Source organism: Hyla sarda, chromosome 6, assembly GCF_029499605.1.
Source record: "Hyla sarda isolate aHylSar1 chromosome 6, aHylSar1.hap1, whole genome shotgun sequence".
NCBI lineage: Eukaryota > Metazoa > Chordata > Amphibia > Anura > Hylidae > Hyla > Hyla sarda.
Genome location: NC_079194.1, coordinates 157,612,573 through 157,636,766, shown reverse-complemented (window position 1 = coordinate 157,636,766; position 24,194 = coordinate 157,612,573). Strand labels below are relative to the sequence as shown.

The 24,194-nt window shown below is 43.8% G+C and overlaps 1 protein-coding gene across 3 annotated transcripts in view; it reads left to right on the top strand.

The window, feature by feature from the left end:
- ZNF507 (zinc finger protein 507) overlaps positions 1 to 24,194 on the top strand; it is a 79,695-nt gene that overhangs the window by 5,679 nt on the left and 49,822 nt on the right. The window contains exon 1 of one of the 3 annotated variants that reach the window (XM_056525654.1): positions 8,899 to 9,045. The exons of the other annotated variants lie outside the window; for them this stretch is intronic. The gene's annotated coding sequence lies outside the window, so the exon portion shown is untranslated. Of the gene's footprint in view, positions 1 to 8,898; positions 9,046 to 24,194 lie in introns of those variants that run through there. 3 annotated transcript variants of the gene reach the window in all.

Here is a 24,194-nt window from a genome sequence, read left to right as displayed (position 1 = left end):
CTGTTGGCCTCAACCTCCACAGATTATCGTTATCGGCCCTAAAAAAAGGATTAAAGGGGTACTCCGGTTGAAGACTTTTTTTTTTTCTTCTTTTCTTTTTAAATCAACTGGTGCCAGAAAGTTAAACAGATTTGTAAATTACTTCTGTAAAAAAAAAATCTTAATCCTTCCAGTACATTATTAGCTGCTGAATACTACAGAGGAAATTCTTTTCTTTTTGGAACCCAGAGCTCTCTGCTGACATCCCTGTCCATTTTGGGAACTGTTCAGAGCAGCATATGTTTTCTATGGGTATTTTCTCCTACTCTGGACAGTTCTTAAAATGAACAGATATGTCAGCAGAGAGCTCTGTGTTCCAAAAAGAAAATAATTTCCTCTGGAGTATTCAGCAGCTAAAAAGTACTGGAAGGATTAAGATTTTTTTGATAGAAGTAATTTACAAATCTGTTTAACTTTCTGGCACCAGTTGATTTAAAAAAAATTTGAAAAAAAGTTTCCCACTGGAGTACCCCTTTAACCTGTTAAGGATCAAGGGCGTACCTGTACTTCCTGGGTCCTTTCCCTTTCTATAACGCGGGTCCATGGCGTGGCCCCGCATCATAGCTGGTCGGGCTCGGCCTCTATCAACGGTCGGGACTCGTGGCTAATAGCACTATTATCCCTTTAGACGTGGCGTCCAAAGTTGATCGCTGCATCTAAAGTAAAACTAAACTGCCCCCCCAGCTAGCTCAAGGGGCTGTTCGGGACCACTGCAATGAAATTGCGGTGTCCCAAACAGCTGTAGGACACGAGGAGGGTCCCCTTACCTGCCTCCTGGTGTCCGATCGCCGAATGAGCAGTCAAGCGGCAGAATCATTGATCAATGGTTTCCTGTTAGAAACCGTTGATCAATGTAAAAGATGAGTGTGTGCTGTTATAGCCCCCTATGGGAGCTATAACATTGCAAAAAAAAAGTGGAAAAAAAGTTTAAGATCTTTTAACCACTTCCCTAATAAAAGTTTGAATCGCCTCCCTTTTCCCATTAAAAAAATAGTGTACCATAAATAAAAATATCGCCGCATGCGGAAATGTCAGAATTATAAAAAAAATATATTGTTAATTAAACCGCACGGTCAATGGCGTACACGCAAGCAAATTCTAAAGTCCAAAATAGCGTATTTTTGGTCACTTTTTTTATATAATGAAAAATTAATAAAAAGCAATCAAAAAGTCCAATCAATATAAAAATTGGAACAATAAAAACTTCAGATCGCGGTGCAAAAAATGAGCCCTCATACCGCCCCGTACACCGAAAAATAAGTTATAGGGGTCAGAAGAAGACAATTGTATACATATACATTTTCCTGCATGTAGTTTATTTATTTTATATTTTTTTTTTTTTAAGTTATACAAAATCAAACCTATATAAGTAGGGTATCATTTTAATCGTATAAACCTACAGAATAAAGATAAGGTGTCATTTTTACTGAAAAATTTACTCTGTAGAAACCGAAGCCCCCAACATTTTCTAAATAGTTTTTTCTTCAATTTTGTCGCACAATGATGATTTTTTTTTTTTTTTCGTTTCGTCGTGTATATTTTTGTGTAAAATGACTGAAGTCACTGCAAAGTAGAATTGTTGGTGCAATAAATAAGCCATCATATGGATTTTTAGGTGCAAAATTGAGTTATGATTTTTTATTTTTTTTAAAGGTAAAGAGGAAAAAATGAAAGTGCAAAAACGCGAAAAACCCCTGGTCCTTAAGGGGTTAAGGGTACTACAAAGTTCCAGAATTAATCTTTGAGTAAAGAACTATTCCGGCAGCACAATTTTTAATTGAGGTTCGGTAATATTTAAAATAAAGCCATTCTCCTGATCCCCCACTGGTTCCTGTGATATGTTGTCTCTGCAGGAACTGCCCACTCATCCTATCACTGGCTAAGGCGGGTCACTGAGATGGGGGTTGGTGTGGACAGTGTGTAACAGGAAGCAGGGGGAACCAGGAGCTGTCAGAATGGCAGTGGTTGGGGAATCATGGAAGTATGGCTTTTTATATTTTTAAAGAACCTTAAGATATAAAATATTTTGACCTGTTGGAATGCCACTTAGCTGTATGTTAAACAAACACGAACATTAACCTGCCATCCCTGTCAGCCATTAATCTCACTTTATTGTTTAGTTTCTAAAAGCTCCCACAAACCACATTCTAAATAAATATTGGCATCCACCCACTCTGTATCTGCACCACTGTCATCTTGTGCAGCTTATATGGCTAGGATTGTGTTCAGTTGTTGTGCAGACCCAGGGAGGTAGCTGCTGTTTGGGAATAAGACTATAAAAAAAAACCCGCAATTTTGCAACTTTTAGGGGCTTCCGTTTTCAGTTTTTTGCACCTTATTGTAAAACTGACATGTTCTATTTATTTTGTAGGTCAGTACGATTAAAATGACACTCACGTTCAGTTTTTATTATTGTACCACTTTTAGAAAGTGACAAAATCAGTATGTTAAGAATTGTCCTATTCTGACCCCCTATAACTTTCTAATTTTTCTGTATACAGGGCTGTATGAAGGCTCACTTTTTTGTGCTGTGATCTGTAGTTATCAGTTCACCATGTGGGATAATAAACATATTATAGTAGTTTGGACATTTACACATGCTGCGATACTAAATAAGTATTGATTGTTTTTTGTAATAGGAAAATGGAGGTGATTTAGGTCATTAGATTGCTCTGTACTGTTCAGTACTATGTAATAACATATTACTGATAAGTATTATCGCAATCCTCTTTGTTCAGCCTGGCTTTCCGGGCTACCCAAGAAGGTTGTCCATCCTACAAGCCAGAGGGAGGTGAGGAGACCTCGAGCGGCCATTTGAGCTCATTGGGCCCCCGCAATTGCACAGCAGGTGTTAAATGCAGGGCTGTGTAGATAAATGTTCCGACTCCGGAGTTTTCTGTACTTCCGACTCCTCTGTATTAATATGCGAATGTATTTTATACATTCCTTGAAGGAAAGAAAGGCAACATACATGTCATTACCACAGGACTACTGGCTGGGAAGCCAACAGTCTACTGTATTGAACAGTTTGTGTGCTGATCTGCTGCTGAAGATAGGGCAGTGGGAGGATCAAGGAAGGGGCATTTATTATAAAACATGATTTCCCTAGTAGAATCCCATAGTCATGTTTAAAGGGGTACTCCGCCCCTAGACATCTTATCCCCGGGGTCCCGCTGCTGGAGACCCCCGGGATCGCCGCTGCGGCACCGCACTTTCATTACTACACAGAGCAAGTTCGGGGGACGGATACAGAGCGATACAGTGGACCGAGCAGTGTAATGTCATAGCTCTGCCCCTCGTGACATCACGGCCCGGCCCCTTAATGCAAGTCTATGGCAGGGGGCGTGAAGACCGCCACGCCCCCTCCCATAGACTTGTATTGAGGGGGCTGGCCGTGACATCACGAGGGACAGAGCCATGAAATAACGGTGCTCCAACCCCTGTATCGCCCGTCATTACGCACAGAGCGAACTCGCTCTGTGCAGTAATAATAGCGCGGTGCCGCAGCGGCAATCCCGGGGGTCCCCAGCAGCGGGACCCCGGAGATCTGACATCTTATCCCCTATCCTTTGGATAGGGGATAAGATGTCTAGGTGCGGAGTACCCCTTTAAGCTAGCAATCGAGTTTACACGTTTTTATAGCCTTAGCTGAATGGCAGCAGTTTTTCCAATGGTTTACAGCTTCAGTCTTGAACTATTGACCCTCCATTCCCTTCACTTATACAAGTGTCTCTAGTCCTGCAAAAAACATATTTCCTTAACCCCTTATCAGTGAGAGGCTAGGTTCCCTGTAAGAGCAGAACACAACACTATGGAAAGTATTGCCGCTCCTAATTGTGCATTGTGTGCCATATAGTAAAGCACATGAAAAGCCTGCTTCTTCACCGTCACTTAACGTGTTCGTTTTGCGGTTACGTGAGGTACTGCATGCATTGGTCTTTATTCTTAAAGTAGAGAAGTCATTAATTATAACTTTTTGTGACTTGGGACATTTAAACTTGCTTTTTTTTTTATTTTTTATTCCAATCTAAATTTAGTCGGAGTCGTTGCATTGTTTGCCGACTCTGACTCCAGGTACCCAAAATTTCGTCCGACTCCTCGATTCAGACTCCACAGCCCTGGTTCAATGAGCCCACCCGAATGCACGGCATTGATCAAGGCATCTATGGGGTTAATGGTGGACATCAGTGAGTTCCTGGCTGCTGGTAGCAGCCTGAGCTCATCTATGTATCGAGCGCAGCTCCTGCACTCACTTTATAGCTGCGTCGTAAATGTGTGGCACTGTGGGCAAAGTTATTTGCTTCAGTGCGGTACATTTACAACGCATGTCCTTAAGGGGTTAAGAGCTTCTGTGCCTTTTAAATACTACAAGCTGGGACAGGATGTCTGATTGCGGGGGTCCCACCACTGGGGACCCCTGCAATCTCTCATGCAGCACCCACCTGTCCCAGCTACACGAATCGATGATTGCTCTGTGTCTGAAGCCTCACAACCACTGGGCCGGAGTATTGTGACATCACAACTCCGCCCCCTTAATGCAAGTCTATGGGAGGGGGCGTGATATTGTTTTAACAATATCAAGTGATATGCTTTACAGCAAGCCCCATGGACAGACAGATTGAACATCTGCAGACTATCCTTTTCATAGGACATGTTTTTAAGCATGCTATTTGATCTGTGCAGTGAAAACCCCCAAAACTTAAAGGGAAAGTGTCATTAGAAAATGACCTATTATTAAAAATCCAACTTTAAAGGAAATCTGTCACCAGTGTCGCCTGCACTAACCTGTCGTTACTGACAGGTAGTGCAGATAACACTGATGACAACGGTACTTACCTTGTCACATTCCATGGCAGGGATCTAAGGTAATCTTGTCCGTTAAGCTTCAGATTCAGCCCTGTTTGGGCACGGGCGGAGCTTAGTGATATCAACGCTGCTGTTCTCTAGCAGGGGGACCCATCTGGGATCAGCAGCGGTGACGTCACTAAGCTCCGTCCGTGCCCCCCGCCGGGCCTGAGCTGAAGCTTAACGGACAAGATTACCAGAGATTCCCTCCATAGAACAGGACGTGGTGAGCACCGTTGCCATCAATGTCACTTGCCCTATCTGTCAGTACCAACAGGCTAGTACAGGTGACACTGGTGACAGATTTAAGTTAAACATATTTATAAGAAAGTTTGTTCATTTTCCACTTTATAATCTATATTCTAAAACAGTCCTAAATATTGTAGTTTTCATTCTGGCCACTAGGCCTAAAACTAAGTTGAGACTTTTTGTTCTTCCTGATAAGGAGGCGTCTGCTGGAAAGTGATCTGTACAGTGAAAGTGACACTAGTAGGTAGATAAATAAAAGGGGTTCAGCCTTCTTCCCTTTTAGAATGGTATCTGCACAGATCAAAGAGCATGCTTAAAAACATGTCCTATAAAAAGGATAGTCTGCAGATGTTCAATCTGTCTGTCCATGGGGCTTGCTGTAAAGCATATCACTTGACATTGTTAAAACAATATCACGCCCCCTCCCATAGACTTGCATTAAGGGGGTGGAGTTGTGATGTCACAATACTCCGGCCCCGTGGTCGTGAGGCTTCAGGCACAGAGCGATCATAGCTTCATGCAGCTGGGACAGGTGGGTGCTTCATGAGATTGCAGGGGTCCCCAGTAGCGGGACCCCCGCGATCAGACATCCTGTCCCAGCTGGATAGGGGATAAGATGTCTTGGGGCCGAAATACCCCTTTAAATGGGTTTCTCGTTTCTGCTTTTTATATGTTGAAGAATACTTACTAAGAATGTTTTAGTGATGGTGGGGGACAAAACAAACAGTCTTCAGAGATCTTGCTATCACTTGATATTTGATAGTGTGGCTGTTGCAGAATGCATGGAATCTGCATCCATCGAAGTATGTCTCCCTTAGCTTGAGAGCTTTCGAGGGCTGAAAATAGCATCCTTCCTCCCACTCCCTCGTGCTTTTTTCGTTCCTGCGATTTCTGTGGAAACAAACTCTAGATGATTTTCAGCAGCTGGTTAGACTTCAAGATTTGACAGTATCTGTAATGTTGCTAACCACATAGTTACATAGTTTGTAAGGTTAAAAAAGACTACAGTCCAAGTTCAACCTAAAACCCTACTGCGTTGATCCAAAGAAGGGCAAAACAAAATTCCACGAGGCTGATGCCAATTGATCCAAAATTCCTTCCCAACTCCAATATGACAGAAATTTGCTGTACGATACCATATACAAGTTATATAATGTGTAGAAATAGCACTGCTTCTCATATTAACACACAGGTCAGCTTATCGTAAGTCACCTGAACTAATATGTATACTTTAATAGGTCACTTTTGTTTTAACCCCTTAAGGACACAGCCCATTTTGGCCTTAAAGGGGTATTCTGCCTCTAGACATCTTATCCCCTATCCAAAGGATAAGATGTCAGATAGCTGTGGTCCCGCTGCTGGGGACCTCCAGGATCTCTGCTGCGGCACTGCGCTATCATCATTATTGCACAGAGCACACTTTCTCTGTGCGTAATGACCGGCGATACAGGACCCCGGCGATCTGACATCTTATCCCCTATATTTTGGATAGGGGATAAGATGTCTAGGGGTGGAGTACCCATTTAAGGACAATGAAAATGTAACTTTTGAATTTTAGTTTTTCCTCATCACATTCTAAGTCATAATTCTCTTGATTTTCCATCCACAGACCCATATGAGGGCTTATTTTTTGCATGAGAAATTGTACTTTGTAATGACACCTCTTTTATTTTACCATAAAATGTATGGTAAAACAAAAAAAATTATTATTTGTGTGGGGAAATTGAAAAGGAAAACGCAATTTAGCAAATTTTGGAAGGTTATGTTTTCACGCTGAACACTTAACAGTAAAACTGAGGTTCTCCTTATTTTTTAATTTTTTTTTTTCTGTGGATTAATACGATTAAAATGATAGCCATGGTTAGATACTTTTCTATTATTGTACTGTTTTTAACCTCTTGGGGACTCGGGGCGTACCTGTACGTTCTGGTCCTACTCCCACGATATAACGTGGGGTCACGCGTCTAACAGTAGCCAGGACCTGGGGCTAATAGCGTGCGTCACCGATCGTGGTGACGCATTCTTTTAACCCTTTAGACACAGCGTTCAAAGTTGATTTCTGCATCTAAACTGTAAAAAAAAAAATAATTCACGGCAGCTCAGTCAGACATGATCGGGATCACCACAGTGAAACCGCGGTGTCCTGATCAGCTAGGACATGAGCGGTGCGTCCGTTACCTGCCTCCGGCGCGTCCAGGCAGCGATTGATGGCTCCAGGCTTGAGCAATCGACCGCCGAAAACACTGATCAATGCAATGCTATAGCTTTGCATTGAACAGTGCTTACAATCAATGTACTGCATGTTATAGCCCCCCTATGGGGGCTATACCATTGCAAAAAAAAAGGTGTAAAAAAAGCTAATAAACATGATTTTACCCTTTTTCGAATAAAAGTTCAAATCACCCCTCGTGGCTCTTTATTTGAACCAAATGAGCACAGATCAATGGAGTTCTATGGAACTCCATCGGTCTGTATGAGGAATTTAATGATTCCTCCTAAAAGTCCCTTAAAGGAGTAGTCCAGTGGTGACTCAGTGGTGAGCAACTTATCCCCTATCCTAAGGGTAGGGGATAAGTTGCAGATCGCTGGGGGTCCGACCGCTGGGGCCCCCTGCGATCTCCTGTACGGAGCCCCGACAGCCCGCGGGAAGGGGGTGTGTCGACCTCCGCACGAGGCGGCGGCCGACACGCCCCCTCAATACAACTCTATGGCAGAGCCGAAGCGCTGCCTTCGGCAATCTCCGGCTCTGCCATTGAGATGTATTGAGGGGGCGTGTCGGCTGCCGCCTCGTGCGGGGGTCGACACCCGCTATCTGGGTCGAGAGCCGGGGCCCCGTACAGAGAGATCGCAGGGGGCCCCAGTGGTCGGACCCCCCGCGATCTCAAACTTATCCCCTATCCTTAGGATAGGGGATAAGTTTTTCACCACTGGACTACCCCTTTAAGGGGACTGATAAAGTGTATTAAAAAAAAGTTAAATAAGTTTAAAAAACTCCTAATAACCACTTCCATATTAAAAGTTAAAATCACCCTCCTTTTCCCATTTTCCATATAAAAAAAATATGAAAAATAGACACATTTGGTATCATCACATGCGTAATTGTCCCAACTATTAAAGGGTAACTTTCCTTTTTTTTTTTTTATATATTAGATAAATGTATGCAGAATACATTTCCAATAGCATAAAAATATGCTTCATTCTATTAAATTTTCCCTTTTGTAAAAATGACCACTAGAGGTCTCCCTACCAGTCCTGGCCACAAGCCTTTTTATAGATTCCAGCCAGGACCACAGACAAGCTCAGCACTGCTCCCTGCTTGTCAGACAGGAAGGAGCCAGCACTGTGCTCATAGCACAGCAGGGCATACTCCTGACTCTGCCTTACTGCATGCCCTATCATTTTACTATCTGAGCTCTGATCTTTCTTCTCTCTGCACATGCAGTTGTAAACAGAGAGGAGAAGGTTCAGAGTTGCCCGTCTGTTATAATAGCCTCTATCCTGGACCACGCCCCCTTCCTCCCTCACACTAGGACGGCTGAATGAGCAGCCAAGAAGACAATAAATCAGGTAGAAAGAGGGGGTTTTGAATGAGAAGAACCACAGGGATAGTGTCAGTGAGAGTCGGGGACAGATTGGGGAGTTTAGATAATAAAGGGTACTCTTTCAATTATGTTTCTAATTCTGCACTGTGAACGGCGTAAATGCCCAAAAAAGTGTTTTTTTATTTTTTATTTTTTGTATTTAGCTTTGACTGAAAAAAAAAAAAAAAAAACTACATCTAAGTCTGAATGTGTGATTCCAGCCTTAGAATTGGATACCTTTTCTTAAGAGATCAGTTACTTGCTGGAGGCTAAACGGCTTGAAATTCCGCTCCTGGAATTTTTAGTAGCTATCATGATTTAATTCAGGCAGGTAAGTAGATATTTTCTTGCCTTTGAGCAACTAGTTAAAATGCATATTTACTCTGGCCAAGAGGCTGTGTGGATTGTTAAAAGCACAGTTCATTAACTAGAAAAGGCTTATGACTTCCCAGGTTCGTACAGGATTGTATGCAGTTAAATGTTATTTGTTGAAAATCCACAAGGTGATCACTTCTCCATCTGAAAAAAGTGACAGCCATTTTTCAATGAAAACATGAGACAAAATAGAAAATGTAATTTTGTTTGGATATTCTGCTGCTCCATTTATCCCTTAAAATCCATACTCTATTGGAGTTCTCTATTTAAGTTGTCCTGTGGTGTGATCAGCCTCCATCATGATCATTCAGTCGAAAGCACGCTTAGACTTAAAGTACTGAATTTAGATGTTTGAATTATAGGGTATGTTCACATGTTCTTTTTTTTTTTTGTTTGTTTTTTTTTGCAGGTACATCCCTATCTCTATTCTATTTGCATATCTTCGAAAATCGCCAAAAATATATTGTGATATTGTGATATATATTGCAGTGTACCTATTGTATGCTCATAGGATCTACTAAATCTAATGTAGCCTTTTTGTGTTTACCTATGCTCTTCACCATGGTTATGGTTTACTTGTGTGATAGAACAATGTTATCATTTCTGTTCTACACATAAAACACATAATGGTGTAAAGCAGATCAAATGTATAGTCACAAATGGGCTACATTCAGTCTATTTAAAGGGGGTATTCCAGGCCAAAACTTTTTTATATATATCAACTGGCTCCGGAAAGTTAAACAGATTTGTAAATTACTTCTATTAAAAAATCTTAATCCTTCCAATAGTTATTAGCTTCTGAAGTTGAGTTGTTGTTTTCTGTCTAACTGCTCTCTGATGACTCATGTCCCAGGAGCTGTGCAGTTCCTATGGGGATATTCTCCCATCATGCACAGCTCCTGGGATGGGACATCATCATTGAGCAGTTAGACAGAAAACTTCAGAAGCTAATAACTATTGGAAGGATTAAGATTTTTTTAATAGAAGTAATTTACAAATCTGTTTAACTTTCCGGAGCCAGTTGATATATAAATAAAAAAAGGTTTTGCCTGGAATACCCCTTTAACCTATGGGTATGCTGCAGACAGTATATGTTGGAATACTTTATTTTTATTTTTTTATTTTGCCATTGTTTCAAAGTGTCCCCACAACATATAGGACTTACTAATGTGATCTAGCCTATAAAATATAATCTTAGATAAAATCGTGTATTATATAATTATTTTAATTCAAATGCCAAAAACATGTGTAAGGGCTTGTTCACACAGCTGTCTGCCCCCGTAAATTTATGCCCGTTCTGCAATCCAATGTTTTTTAAACGGGTTGCAAACGGCTGTAAAATACTAATCCCATTGATGTCAATGGGATTTTTTTACAATCCTTTATCACCTGTTTCCTTCCTTCCCGTTTATTTTTAATTTTTTTGATGGGGGGGGAAAAAACGTTGCATGCAGTATTTTTTCTCCCGTCAAAAATAACGGCATGGAAACAGATATTAAAAATTTAACATTGAAGTCTATGGCAAACGGATGAGCATATAATGTCATCTGTTTGCACCCAGTTTTTAATATCCATTTTTCAACCGTTACTTCTGAGCATGCTCAGGAGGAGGGAAATCAGCAAACTCTTTCTGTGCTGTGGGATGACTACTACTCCCATCATGGAACAGACTTGTTTCCTTGATGGGAGTAGTAGTTTCCAGGTTGCGGGAGTCTGGGGACGCTAGATTAATGCTTGTACTACTACCCCCATCATGGAACAGTCTGTTCACTATATCACTATATATCTGTCTCCCTGCAGCGCTTCTATACACATATATTCCTCACAGCACTGTGAATAGCATGCTATCAGCAGCGCATCTGCTGGCTGGGAATCGGGCGGCATTGCGCTGACTTTCCCGGCCAGCAGCATGATGTGCTGCTGATAGTACACTATTCAGATAGCGCTGCAAGGGATTTATGTATGCGCTCACTGGGGGGGCATTATACATAGCTAGCGCAGCGGGGGCATTATACATATAGCGCTATATGTTTGGCCCCTCCCCCCCCCACTGCGCTAGCTACTTATATTACCCACTGCTGCACTACCTATAGATCTTGCTCTCCTGCAGCGCATAAGGGCAGCTGGGGAATGCAGCGCAATGCTTCCCCGGCTGCCAGTGTAGTACAACATTACAATCCTCGCTAATGACTTTAAAAACCCAGCTGAGAGCCCTGAATGGCCCCTTGGCCAATTCAGGGCTCTCAGCGGGTTATTTAAAAATGAAAGTAAAACACGCACACGATCTACATCGCAGGGTTGTGGACCATACCTCCCGCTCCCCTTGTTAACAACTTCTGATCACATTGGGTCTCAAACCCAGTGCAATCAATCACTCAGCCCCTGTACTACAACCCCCAACATGGAACAGTCTTTGTTCCATGATGGGGGTAGTAGTACAAGCACTAATCTAGCCTCCCACCTGCCTGCAGACTCCCGTAGCCAGGGAACTACTACTCCCATCATGAAAAGTCTGTTCCATGATGGGAGTAGTAGTAGTCCCGGCTGCAGGAGTCTGCAGACAGCTAATACTAACGGATGAAAAACTGATGCAAACGGATGCCACTAAATAGCATCCCTTTGCATCAGTTTGCACCCGTTAATAGAATGGTCCGTTTTGGAAGCAATAACGGACAAAATCTTGACTGGGAACAACGGCTGTGTGAACCTAGCCTTAACTTTAGTCATTTTCTATGGATTTTAACCCCTTAAGGACCAGGCCAATTTTCACTGTAGGACCTGGCCATTTTTTGCACATCTGACCACTTTCACTTTAAGCATTAATAACACTATGATGCTTTTACCTTTCATTCTGATTCCGAGATTGTTTTTTCATGACATATTCTACTTTGTTAGTAGTAAAATTTTGTTGATACTTGCATCATTTCTTGGTGAAAAATTCCGAAATTTGATGAAAAAATTGAAAATTTTGAATTTTTTTTAACTTTGAAGCTTTCTGCTAATAAGGAAAATAAATATTCCAAATAAATGATATATTGATTCACATATACAATATGTCAACCTTATGTTTGCATCGTAAAGTTGACATGTTTTTACTTTTGGAAGACATCAAAGGGCTTCAAAGTATAGCAGCAATTTTCCAATTTTTCACAATTTTGAAAATCGAAATTTTTCAGGTACCAGTTCAGTTTTGAAGTGGATTTGAAGGACTTTCATATTAGAAATACCCCATAAATGACCCCATTATAAAAACTGCACCCCTCAAAGTATTCAAAATGACATTCAAAATGTTTGTTAACCCTTTAGGTGTTTCACAAGAATAGCAGCAAATTGAAGGAGAAAATTCAAAATCTTAATTTTTTACACTCGCATGTTCTTGTAGACCCAGTTATTGAATTTTTACAAGGGGTAAAGGGAGAGAAATCTTCCTAAAATGTGTAACCCAATTTCTCTCGAGTAAGAAAATGCCTCGTGTATGTCAAGTGTTCGGCGGGCGCAGTAGAGGGCTCAGAAGGGAAGGATTTTGGAGAGTGAGTTTTTCTGAAATGTTTTTTGGGGGGCATGTCCCATTTAGGAAGCCCCTATGGTGCCAGCACAGCAAAAAAAAAACAAAAAAACACTTGGCATACTATTTTGGAATCTATACCCCTCAAGGCACGTAACAAGGGGTGCAGTGAGCCTTAACACCCCACAGGTGTTTGACGACTTTTCGTTAAAGTTGGATGTGTAAATTATTTTTTATTTATTTTTTTCACTAAAATGCTAGTTTTCCTTCAAATTTCAAATTTTTACAAGGGATAATAGGACAAAATGCCCCCCAAAATTTGTAACCCCATTTCTTCTTAGTATGGAAATACCCCATGTGTGGACATCAAGTGCTCAGAAGAGAAGGAGCGCCATTGAGCTTTTTGAAAGAGAATTTGTTTGGAATGGAAATCAGGGGCCATGTGTGTTTACAAAGCCCCCACGTGGTGCCAGAACAGTGGACCCCCCACATGTAACCCCATTTTGTAAACTACACCCCTCACAGAGTTTAATAAGGGGTGCAGTGGGTATTTACACCCCACTGGCGTTTGACAGATCTTTGGAACAATGGGATGTGCAAATGAAAAATTTTATTTTTCATTTTCACGGACCACTGTTCCAAAAAATCTGTCAGACCCCTGTGGGGCGTAAATGCTCACTGCACCCCTTATTACATTACGTGAGTGGTGTAGTTTCCAGAATATGGTCACATTTTCTCTTCAAAATCCCAATGGCGCTCCTTCTCTTCTGAGCATTAAGTGAGGGGTGTAGTTTCCAGAATGTGGTCACATTTTCTCTTCAAAATCCCAATGGCGCTCCTTCTCTTCTGAGCATTAAGTGAGGGGTGTAGTTTCCAGAATGTGGTCACATTTTCTCTTCAAAATCCCAATGGCGCTCCTTCTCTTCTGAGCATTGTAGTTCGCCCGCAGAGCACTTTACATCCACATATGGGGTATGTTCTTACTCAGAAGAAATGGGGTTACAAATTTTGGGGGGCTTTTTTTTCCCTATTTTCCCTTGTGAAAATGAAAAATTTAGGGCAACACCAGCATTTTAGTGAGAGAAATTAATTTTTTTATTTTATTTTCCCATCCAACTTTAATGAAAATTCGTCAAACACCTGTGGGGTGTTAAGGCTCCCTATACCCCTTGTTACTTTCCGTGTGGGGTGTAGTTTCCAAAATGGGGTTTATCTCAGAACCGCTGTAAAATCAGCCACCCCTGTGCAAATCACCAATTTAGGCCTCAAATGTACATTGTGCACTCTCACTCCTGAGCCTTGTTGTGTATCCGCAGAGAATTTTACGTCCACATATGGGGTATTTCCGAATTCAGGAGAAATTGTTACAAATTTTGGGGGTCTGTTTTTGCTTTTACCGCTTGTTGTGAAAACTAAAACATTTTTATACTAACATGCTGGTGTTGCCCCATACTTTTATTTTTATTTTATTTTTTCACTAACAGACTGTTGTAGCCCCCAACTTTTCCTTTTCATAAGGGGTAAAAGGAGAAAAAGCCCCCCAAAAGTTGTAGTGCAATTTCTCCCGAGTACGGAGATGCCCTAAACTGTTTCCTTGAAATACGACAGGGCTCTGAAGTGAGAGAGCGCCATGCGCATTTGAGGATTGCATAGGGGTTGACATAGGGGTATTCTACACCAGTGATACCCAAACAGGGATCCTCCAGCTGTTGCTAAACTCCCAGCATGCCTGGACAGTCAGTGGCTGTCCAGAAATGCTAGGAGTTGTTGTTTTGCAACAGCTGGAGGCTCCGTTTTGGAAAAACTGCCATACAATACGTTTAAAATTTTTATTGGGGGGACAGTGTAAGGGGGTGTATAATGTAGTGTAGTGGTTTTTAGGGTACATTCGCACTGGTGGGTTACGGTCAGTTTCCCTCTAGGAGTTTGCGCTGCGGCGAAAAATTTGCCATAGCTCAAACTTCACGCAAGAAACTTACTGTAAACCTACCCGGGTGAATGTACCCTGTACATTCACATGGGGGGGGGGGGGGGTGTGAGGGGGCAAACCTCCATCTGTTTCATAATTTCAACTCCCAGCATGTACTGACAGACCATGCATGCTGGGAGTTGTACTTTTGCAACAGCTGGAGGCACACTGGTTGGAAAACATTCAGTTAGGTTATATACTCAGTATTTTCCAACCAGTGTGTCTCCAGCTTTTGCAAAACTACAACTCCCAGCATGTACTGATTGCCGAAGGGCATGATGGGAGATGTAGTAATGCAACAGCTGGAGGTACGCAACTACAACTCCCAGCATGCCTAGACAGCTGTTTGGGCATGCTGGGTTTTGCAGTTTTGCAACATCTGAAGGTCTACAATTTAGAGACCAGTGCACAGTGATCTCCAAACTGTGGACCTCCAGATGTTGCAAAACTACAAATCCCAGCATGCCCAGACAGAAAACTGCTGTGGGCATGCTGGGAGTTGTAGTGTTTCAAGATCACTATGCAGTGGTCTCTAAATTGTAGCCCTCCAGCTGTTGCAAAACTACAACTCCCAGCATGCCCAAACAGCTGTCTGGGCATGCTGGTAGTTGTAGTTTTGCAACATCTGGAGGGCTACAGTATAGACCACTGTATAGTGGTCTCAGACTGTAGCCCTCCAGATGTTGCTAGGCAACTCACTAGCTTCCGTAGGAACCAGCCGCATGACATCGCCGGGCGATCACCGTCGACCGCAGCCTCCGCAGATCTGCAAGTGACCTTCGGAGCCAGTCCCTGTCGGTTTCCCCATCCTTCCCCGCCTATTGTGGGTGGGCATAATGGGGAAAACGAAAGTAAACCCCGCCCCTGATCTGCTATTGGTCGTCGCGTCTATACGACAAATAGCAGGGATGGCACCCCCTGCCACCTCACTCCTATCCCTTCAGGGGGATCGTTGGTGCCTTGGACAACTGCGATCCCCCTTATATTCCGGGTCACCATAGACCCGGAATCGCGCAAATCGCAAGTGTGAATTCACTTGCGATCTGCGCCGATCGCCGACATGGGGAGTCTGATGACCCCCCCCCCCTTCCCCTGGCATTTGCGCGGGGTGCCTGCTGATCGATATCAGCAGTCACCCCGGTCCGACCCCTGCCCGCTGCACGGCAGGGACCGAAATTCCCACGCCCGTACATGTACGTCATGGGTTCTTAAGTACCAGGGTCCCATGACGTACCGGTACGACGTGTCCTGAAGGGGTTAAGGACGGACCCATTTTTTACCACCATGACCAGGCTTTTTTTTTTTTTTTTTTTTTTTGACATGTATCTCTTTAAATGGTAATAACTTTAGAATGCTTTTTATGAGCAGAGCGATTCTGAGGTTGTTTTTTCGTGACATATTGTACTTTATATAAGTGGTGCATTTTTGTTGACACGTGCTGCATTTTTTGTGAAAAACCTCCAAAATATTGTGAAAAACTGGAAAGTGATGTTATATTTATTCTGTGGGTCAGTACGATTATGGCGATACCCTTTTTATATGGCTTTCTATGTTCTTTTTCCTTTTCTGAACAAAACTTTTTCTGCCATTCATTTTCAAACAGTCGTAACTTTATTTTTTGTCTGACGCCATTGAGTAAGGGCTTATTTTTTGCGGGATGAGCTCTACTTTTTATTGGTATCATTTTTGTGCTACCTTTTGATCTTTTTTTTTATTCCGCTATTTGTACCAAAATTGGCGAATTTTGCACAGGCTTCCGTAGCAGACATACAGGAGGTCATGATCTGACCTCCTGCTGCCATAGCAACAAACGGCGACCCGTGATCGAATCGCGGCGCCGCTGTTGGAGAACGGGGGGAGAGCGTTCCCCCTGTCAACACCATAGATGCCGTGATCAGGATTGATCACTGCATCTAGGGGGTTAATGCTTCCGGGACTGGCGCGATCGTGGCTCCGGCAGCTGCAGCCGGACTCCCGCTATCATTAACAGCCGGGTCCCGTCGCCGATCTCCTGCACTGCCCGCGGCAGTGCCGGAGATCGCTAGGACGTATTCATACGTCCAAATGAGCAAACATGTCGGATGATTGGACGTATGCATACGTCCTATAGCGGTAGGGGTTAAAATAAAAAAAAACATGCACAAAACTTGCTGGGTTATGGGCGACTACCCAGCATGCAGGTGTGCCAATGTCAGAAAGGACAGGAGATTATTCCTGGACATAGAATTTAAGGGTCTATTCACACATACAGTATCCTGCGCAGGCTTTGATGCTACAGATTTCAATGTACCGTATAAGCAGAGTTTTTCAGCACGATTTTTCGTGCTTAAAACACCCCCCTCGGCTTATACTCGAGTGAACTCTCCGCCCTCAGTGGTCTTCAACCTGCGGACATCCAGATGTTTCAAAACTACAACTCCCAGCAAGCCCGAGCAACCATAGGCTGTCCGGGCTTGCTGGGAGTTGTAGTTTTGAAACCTCTGGAGGTCCGCAGGTTTAAGACCATTGCGGCCTTCGACATCATCCAGCCCCCCCCCCCTCTCACCCACTTTAGTTCTGTACTCTCCTCCGCTCAGCGGGACGTTAGGGTGCGCTGGTCCGGTGCTGCAGGACTGTCCGGTGGGGAGGTCGTCCGGTGGGATAGTGGTTCCGGGCTGCCATCTTCACCGGGGGGCCTCTTCTCTGCACTTCGGGCCCGGAATAGTCATGTTGCCTTAACGACAAAGCAGAGGGACGTTCATTACCAACGTCCCTCTGCGTCGTCGTCAAGGCAACTCCTCTATTCCGGGCCCGAAGCGCGGAGAAGAGGCCCCCCGGTGAAGATGGCAGCCCGTAACCACTATCCCACCGGACGACCTCCCCACCGGACAGTCCTGCAGCACCGGACCAGCGCACCCAAACGTCCCGCCGAGCGGAGGTGAGTACAGAACTAATGGGGGTGAGAGGGGGGGGCTGGATGATGTCGAAGGCCGCAGTGGTCTTCAACCTGCGGACTTCCAGAGGTTTCAAAACTACAACTCCCAGCAAGCCCGGACAGCCGATGGCTGCCCGGGCTTGCTGGGAGTTGTAGTTTTGAAACATCTGGAGGTCTGCAGGTTGAAGACCACTGTATCAGACATTGACAAGCGGTGATGAAGGGGGGGGCTGATGACATGTGGTGATGATGAAGGGGGGGGGGGGTGTAGGATGATGAGGGGGGGTGTGGGATGATGACAGGCGGTGATGATGAAGGGGGGGGGGATGATGACGGGGGATGATGTATTTCCCATTCTAGGCTTATACTCGAGTCAATAACTTCTCCTGGGATTTTGGTGTAAAATTAGGGGCCTCGGATTATATTCGGGTCGGCTTATACTCGAGTATATACGGTAAACTAAATGACCAAGTACAGCTCCAAATCCTGTGCATCAAATCTGTACAGGATTTTGTACATGTGAATAGACCCTTCAGGTTATCTGGTCTTTTAATGGAGTACTCCAGTGGAAAGCAATTTTATTTTATTTTTTTATTTTTTTTCAAATCCTTTGGTGCCAGAAAGTTAGAGTTGTAAATTACTTTTATTTAAAAAAAAAAAAATCTTAATCCTTCCAGTACTTATCAGCTGTTGTATGCTTCGGAGGAAGTTGAGTTGTTCTTTCCAGCCTGACCACTGCTCTCTGCTGACACCTCTGTCCAGAGAAGGAGCAAATTCCCATATCTAACCTCTCCTGCTCCAGACAGTTCCTGACATGGACAGAGTTTTCAGCAGAGAGCACTGTGTTCAGACTGAAAAGAATTAAACAACCTCCTCTGAAGCATACAACAGTGGAGAGATTTATGATTTTTTTAATAGAAGAAATTTACAAACGTGACCCTCCTCCGGGCCAATTATTATTTTTTTGGTCCCCTACTGCTCTACTGTACCTATGGGTATCGCTAACTCAGAGCTATTCCTCCTTGTACTCTAACTATCCCTCTCTTTTCCGAAAGCTGCACGCACTGTTAGGTAAATGGAGGTCACAATACATTTCTTTTTTTTGGACACATAGCGGCAGTCAAGATGACCATCCTCCCTAAGGTTCTCTATTTATTTTTTAAACTTTGCCGGTGTGGGTCCCCCTGGCCGCACTACGCTCATTTCATTCAGCTGTTTTTCGGTTCATTTGGGATGGAAAGAGACATCGGCTGCCCATGTCGGTGATGATGGCGAATCGGTCTTTGGGAGGGCTGGGAGTACTGGATATAGCGAAATACTACTGGGCAGCCCACTTGCGCCACCTAGCGGCCTGGTCCTTCTATCATGCATATAGTAAGTGGATGGAGCTGAAAAAACTATGGTTGGTGCCCATTCACCCTAACTCTTTACTATGGTCTATGCCCCATATTTCCTTGACTAGCCCTCTATTGGGCGCTATGTCATTCTCCAAGTACGTGTGGACTTATTGTCTTCATTCCACCTTTTCCCCTATGCAGTCCTTTCTCTATCACCCAGACTTCTCCCCGGGGGTTACTTCTCCTATGGTTAGGGTCTGGGATTCCCAGGTACTTTTTCTGGGCTGATGTTGTAGACCCCACTACGTGCACTCTCCTTTCGTTTGAACGGATGGTTGAGCAATGGGAGCGCCCCACCTCTGCATTTGCCCACTATACTCAGCTTCAGCACTACTTATCCTCGAGACGGGGAACGCTGAATGTGTCACTCCCGTCGAGCTTTGAGAGGCTGTGTAGGAGTGGGCCTCAGACTAAGGGCATTTATGTCCTACTTAAGCATTTATGTCCTACTTATCTCCCCTCCGGATGGAGCCCCTCCTTCCCATCGATATATGGCCTGATGGGAGGAAGCATTTGATACTTCTATTACTCTTCCACAGTGGAAGGTCATATGGGAGCGGGCCTCTCGAGCCTCTATCTGCACTGCGTACAAAGAAACACAATACAAGATGCTAATGGGATGGTACCACACCCCTGCCCTGCTCAGTAAGCTGAATCCTGATATTGTGTTGAGAATCAGACTGGCCTGTCTGGTCTGCAATAAATAATATTATTATTATTTTATTTATTTTTTATTTTTTTTGCTTTGTTATTCTGACCTTTTGGGGATAATTCTTCCCATGTCGTTTCTTATGTAAAAATTACAGTTGAAAAAAATAAGAAATTAACAAATCTGTATAACTTTCTGGCACCAGTTGATTTAAAAAAAAAAATATTCCCTTAACCCCTTGGACCAAAATTTCAGGAAAAATTTGAACATTTAGCATTTTTCTAACTTTGAAGCGCTCTGCTTGAAAGGAAAAGGGACATGTCAAATAAATTACATATTGATGCACATACAATATGTTAACTTTGTTTGCATCATAAAGTTGACATGTTTTTACTTTTTGAAGACATCAGAGAGCTTCAAAGTATAGCAGCAATTTTCATATTTATCACAAAAATTTCAAAATCAGATTTTTTTCAGGGACCAGTTAAGTTTAGTAGTGAATTTGAGGGTCTTAATGATGGAAATCCCATATGATGGACCCCATTATGAAAACTGCGCCCCTCAAAGTATTCAAAATGACATTCAAAAAATGTGTTTACCCTTTAGGTGTTTCTCAGGAATAGCAGCAAAATGGAGGAGAAAAATCTAAATCCATATTTTTTTTTTCTTTTTACACTAACATTTTGTTGTAGCCCTATTGTTTTCATTTTTTACAAGGGGAGAAAGGTAAAAAAGAGCCCCCCCCCCCCCAAAAAAAAACAACTTGCAATTTTCTCTCGAGTAAGGAAATACCTCATATTTGGATGTAAAGTGCTCTGTGGGTGCACTAGAGGGTTCAGAAGGGAAGGAGCGACAATGTGATTTTGGAGAGCAATTTTTGCTGAAATGGTTTTTGGGGGCATGTCGCATTTAGGAAGCCCCCATGATGTTGGAACAGAAAAAAAACACATGGCATACTATTTTGCAAACTACACCCCCTCAAGGAACATAACAAGGGGTAAATTGAGTCATTATATCTCACAGGTGTTTGACGAACTTTTGTTTAAGTGGGACATGAAAATGAAAAATTTGATTTTTAACACTAAAATGCTGGTGTTACCCCTAATTATACATTTTCACAAGGACTAGTAGGAGAAAATGCCCCCCTACATTTGTAACCCCATTTCTCTTGAGTAAGGAAATACTTCATATGTGGATGTAAAGCGCTCTGTGGGTGCACTAGAAAGTTCAGAAGGGAAGGAGCGACATTTGGCTTTTGGAGAGTGAATTTTGCTGAAATAGTTTTTGGGGGGCATGTTGCATTTAGGAAGCCCCCATGATGCAAGAACAGTAAAAAAAAAAAAACACATGGCATACTATTTTGGAAACTACACACCTCAAGGTAACAAGGGGTGAAGTGAGCCTTAATGCCCCACAGGTGATTGACCAACTTTCATTAAAATGGGACTTAAAAATGAATAAATGCTGGTGTTACCCCAAATTTTTCATTTTCACAAGGGGTAATAGGAGAAAAAGCCCCCAAACATTTGTAATCCCATTTCCTCTGAGTATGGAAATACCCCATATGTGGATGTAAAGTGCTCTGCGGGCGCACTACAATACTCCAGCACCATTGAGCTTTTGAAGAGAGAATTTGGTGGGAATGGAAGTCGGGGGCCATGCACGTTTACAAAGCCCCCATGGTGCCAAAACAGTGGACCCCCCCACATGAGACCACATTTTGGAAACTACACCCCTCACGGGTTGTAACAAGGGGTGCGGTGAGCATTTACACACCACTGGCGTTTGACAGATCTTTGGAACAGTGGGCTGTGCACTGTTCCAAAAATCTGTCACACCTGTGGGGTGTAAATGCTCACTGCACCCCTTATTACATTACATGAGGGGTGTAGTTACTAAAATGAGGTCACATGTGGGAAGTCCACTGTTCTGGCAGCATGGGGGCTTTCGTAAACACACATGGCTTTCAATTCCAGCCTAATTCTCTTTCCAAAAGCCCAATGGCGTTCCTTCTCTTCTAAGCCTTATAGTTCGCCAGCAGAGCACTTTACATCCACATATGGGGTGTTTCCATACGGGGGGGGAAGCCTCCCAAAATTTTTAACCTAGTTTCTTATTACCCCTTGTGAAAATGAAAAATTTGGGGTAACACCAGCATTCCAGGGATTTTTTTTTTATTTTCATGTTCAACTTTAATGAAAATTTGTCAAAGACCTGTGGGGTGTTAAGGCTCACTATAGCCCTTGTTACGTTCCTTGAGGGGTGTAGTTTCCAAAATGGGGTCACACGTGGGTGTTTTTATTTTTATTTTTTTATGTCAGAACTGCTGTAACTATCAGCTACCCCTGTGCAAATTACCAATTTAGGCCTCAAATATACATATCACTCTCTCTCCTGAGCCATGTTGTGTGCCTGCAGTGAATTTTATGCCCACATATGGGGTATTTCCGTACTCAGGAGAAATTGTGTTACAAATTTTGGGGGTCTTTTTCTCCTTTTACCTCTTGTGAAAATGAAAAGTATGTGGCAACACCAGCATGTTAGTGTAAACATTTTTATGGTGTAGCACCCAACTTTACCTTTTCATAAGGAGTAAAAGTAGAAAATCCCCCCCCCCCCCCAAAAAAAATTTGTAACACAATTTCTCCCGAGTACTGAAATACCCCATATGTGGCCCTAAAATGTTGCCTTGATATTCGACAGCCCTCTGAAGTGAGAGCGCCATGCGCATTTGAGGACTAAATTAGGACTTTGCAATAGGGGCGGACCCGGATACAAGGATGGGGCTTGTCTCCACCTAAACCCTACGGCAGTGTTTCCCAAACAGGGTGCCTCCAGCTGTTGCAAAACTCCCAGCCTGCCAGGACAGTCAATGGCTGTCCGGTAATACTGCCAGATGTTTTGCAACAGCTGGAGGCTCCGTTTTAGAAACACTGCCGTATGAGAAGTTTTCATTTTTATTGGGGGGAGCGGGGGGGTTACTGTGTAGGAGTATGTCTATATGTAGTGTTTTTACTTTTATTTTGTGTAGTGTTTTTAGGGTACATTCACACGGGCGGGGGTTCACAGTGAATTTTCCTCTGGGAGTTTGAACTGCGGTGGAAACTTTGCCGCAGCTCAAGCATGTAGAAGGAAACCCACTGTAAACCCGCCCGTGTGAATGTACCCTGTACATTCACATGGGGGGGAGCACCCCAAACCTTCAGCTGTTCCAAAACTACAACTCCCAGAATGCACAAAGACAGACCGTACTTGCTGGGAGTTGTAGTTTTGTAACAGCTGTAGGCACGCTGGTGGGGAACCACTGAGTTAGGAAACCGACTCTAGCTCACTGATTCCAACCAGTGTGCCTCCAGCTGTTGCAAAACTACAACTCCCAGCAAGTACGGTCTCGGTGCATTCTTGGAGTTGTAGTTTTGCAACAGCTGGAGGCACACAGGTTGGAATTACGGAGTAAGGAAACAGACTCTAGCTCAGTGTTTCCCAACCAGTGTGCCTACAGCTGTTGCTAAACTACAATTCCTAGCATGCTCAGACAGTCTGCTACTAAGTACTAGAACATATCTCTAATATACTTTTATAAAAAAAAAAAAAAATGCTTTTAAAACATTTTAAAAGCAATTTGAAATTCGGCCACTAGGAGTCACCCTCCTAGTGGCCGAATGCAGTGCGGAGTGACGTCACTGCAAAATTCCGACTGATTCCGGCAGGGCATCAGTCGTAATCTTGCGCAGGAACATCCAGGGCTGCACATCGGCTCCCCGCACTCGCCTGACGGCCCTGCTGCAAGGTACGGGGGGGGGGGGGAGGGGGCAGGAAGAGGCTCCCCCGCACCCGTCCCTCCCGCATTGGCTCCCGGCTCACTCCTTCCCCCATGAGGCTCCTGTCCTGGGCAGCGGCAGCCAGCAGAGCCCCAGGCGGGGGGTGGGCCTGGTGCAGGGAGAAGCGCAGCCACCTGAGGGGAGTCCGGGGCTCCAGGGACCACAGGGGCCCTTCCGGCTCCACTCCGGTGTAGCTGCCGCCTTCCATGGCCGGGCTCCGGCTCAGCTCCCTGCCGCTGTCCGCCCCGTACAGAGCCACGGAGGTTGCCTTCCAATACAGGGTGCCTCCAGTTGTTTTACCACTACAACTCCCAGCATGCCCTGACAGCCAATAGATGTCAGGGCATGCTGGGAGTTGTAGTGGTGAAACAGCTGGAGGCACCCTGTTAGGAGAACGAAGGGCGGAAGTTGGCCCCCAGCAGGCATTAGTGACGTGGTGCCTGCTGGGGAAGTCTGCCTGGTAGTGAGCACACTACCAGGCAGACTAAATGCCATTTTTAAAATGGTAAAATTTTTTTAATAAAGGCAGGGAGGGTGTTAGGGATAGAAGGGCAATAGGGACAGAAAAAAAAAATGATGGTGGGAGCTACCCTTTAAGTACTAGGACTAGAGGGCCTACCTGTACGCCCTTCGTCCCCAACAGGTTAAAGTTTGAAGGCCCATCCACTCAATAAGCTTTTTATATTAGATTGACAGTGGGCGCTCTCCCAGCATGCCCTCTGCATCACTGTGTTTACTGCTGCTTTGACAATTTTAAGGATAAGTCTTTACAATTGTCATATTACTAGAAGTGGCTATAAATGGAACTGCAGAATTGTCCAATTCAAATGAAAAGGATAGCATTGCTGTT